Below are 2,730 nucleotides of genomic sequence, written 5' to 3' on the forward strand. Positions count from 1 at the left end.
GGAGGGGACTGTGGGTGACATGGAGGATGACGGGGTGTTGCAGTTGGTGACAGGAGAGAGGTGACGGGGAGAGATAGTGGGAGATGGAGAGGTAGCGAGTGACAGGAAAGGGTTATGGGAAAAGGCAGTGGGTGACAGGGAGAAGGTAATGGGGAGAGACTGACAGGGATAAGAAGCGGGTGACAGGGAGATGCAGAGGTTGACGGGGAGAGGTTAATGCTTTGGAGAGACAGATGGTAACCTAGGCCCAATAAGCCTCTGGGATCTGTAGCGATGGCACCCCTTGAACCCACTATAGCTACGTCCTTGCATGGTACAGGACATACATGGTATAATTGCTAATTACACAGGACAGGTGCAGTAAGGTGTATTCATATAATGAGAGTCCTCACCAGTAAACAGAGTGTTCTGTTAGCGGGAACGGCCTCTCCCAGTTCCATGTTGGAGGAGATGTCCCTGGCTTTCCCCAACCAGAGCTGCCTGGACCTTCCAGGAGCAATGGCTGTCTGGGGTGGCACAGGAATCAGGCCAAGTGCCATCCACAGCACCATATACCATATAACATCCCCAGTCCTGTAGCTACTTTGCCACTATCTAAACCACATGCAAACTGGGTCACTGCTGAACAGCTAATAGAAATAAGACAAACTATTGTATAACACTCTCTGCTCCAGCTATCCCTTCTCCATCACTCACAGCCACTTTTAGTGATCACCAATGCCAGCCTGAATTTAAGCCGACCCTTTATATATTGTCACCCTAGTTGCTTAGCAAAAAACAACAACCTGTAATTACTATATTTTACTGGTATACCTTAATAATAAGGACATTGGGGGTTATTCTGAGTTAGTCGCAAATTTTGCTATTTTAGCAAAATCTGAGAACCAATAAAATCGTATGCGGTGGGGAGCCGCCCAGTACATGGCAAAGTCGCCCAGCATGTTTGGTGCCGCCCCACGATGGGATCGCAATTCTATTTACATCGCAGTGTGAAAAACTCAAATAGAGGCGACCTCATGGCTGCGCAGGCAGGTGCACCGCCGCCATGCAATCTCAGGAAACGCAGGCGACATCATTGGCCAGCCCCAAAAATGGCCATGACACGCCTGCATTTTATGGTGCACTCCCCCCAATACCGCGTTGCCGCCCCCCAGAACCTTGCCGTCTGCAATCATGATGCAAAGGCATCCTTCCAGGATGCGATCGCATAATGATTGATTGTGCACACGTACTGCAGCCGATGTGCGTGCGCAGACATCCGAAAATTGCCAAATTTTCAGACGTCTGCATCCACCTCTGAATAGCCTCTTACTATGTACTGTAGATAACTGCCACTGAGGCAAAAGCTGGAACTCCACTGTACCTTCTACATAGCTGAGACCTCAGACCAACGTTATGTCCCAGGCAGGAGCAACGGTGATATCTTGGGGACCCAGCACAGATCTCTTCCCCGCAGGCAGGGAGCAGAAGAGAGGGCAGTTCCGGGCCATGCCTGAACCACCAGACTATGAGACCGGCGCGCATCAAGCAGGAGGTTTTGCCGGCGGCTCAGGCGGGGAAGCAGGATTGTGCTAGCACACTTTAAAGCTACGGCGCTGTAGCTTTAAAGTGTGCTAGCACAATTCTGCTCCCCGCCTGAGCCGCCGGCAGAATCTCTTGCTTCATGCCGTCCGTGCACGGAGCGGCGGCGCGCCGGCTACTAATGGTAAGTGTGCATATAGCACACTCCGGCTCAGCTCCCTTAATAACGGTGTGTACTGCCACTGCTGTAGTCTCTCCCTCACCTCTCTCTCCCCGCGCCCGACAGGAGGGCTAATAGGCTGACTCCCTCATCCTGGACACGGGCGGGCTTGCTGTTTAAAAAAATGAACGACAGGGGGGGCACGTGCCTTTGTGCCCCCCCCCCCCCCCTAAATCCGCCTCTGGCTTTGAAGCAGGAGCACCCAGCTTGTTGGGCGCATACAGGATAAATAGCGAGTCAGTTTTCCTGACTCCAGCCGTCCTGGAAACATAGATTTTCAGGGCCCTGACGTCCAGCAACTTGGAATCCTCCAAGTCCTTAGTAGCCGCAGGCACCACAATAGGTTGGTTCAAATGAAAAGCTGATACCACCTTAGGAAGAAATTGGGGATGAGTCCTCAATTCCGCCCTATCCATATGGAAAATCAGATAAGGGCTTTTACATGACAAAGCCGCCAATTCTGACACACGCCTGGCCGAAGCCAAGGCCAACAGCATGACCACTTTCCACGTGAGATATTTTAGTTCCACGGTTTTAAGTGGCTCAAACCAATGTGACTTAAGGAAATCCAACACCACGTTGAGATCCCAAGGTGCCACTGGAGGCACAAAAGGGGGCTGAATATGCAGCACTCCTTTAACAAACGTCTGAACTTCAGGCAGTGAAGCCAGTTCTTTTTGGAAGAAAATCGACAGAGTCGAAATCTGGACCTTAATGGAACCTAATTTGAGGCCCATAGTCACCCCTAACTGTAGGAAGTGCAGAAATCGACCCAGCTGAAATTCCTTCGTTGGGGCCCTTCTGGCCTCACACCACGCAACATATTTTCGCCATATGCGGTGATAATGGTTTGCGGTCACCTCCTTCCTAGCTTTAATCAGCGTAGGGATGACTTCCTCCGGAATGCCCTTTTCCTTCAGGATCCGGCGTTCAACCGCCATGCCGTCAAACGCAGTCGCGGTAAGTCTTGGAACAGACAGGGTCCCTGC

The sequence above is a fragment of the Pseudophryne corroboree genome, chromosome 8, assembly GCF_028390025.1.
Source record: "Pseudophryne corroboree isolate aPseCor3 chromosome 8, aPseCor3.hap2, whole genome shotgun sequence".
NCBI lineage: Eukaryota > Metazoa > Chordata > Amphibia > Anura > Myobatrachidae > Pseudophryne > Pseudophryne corroboree.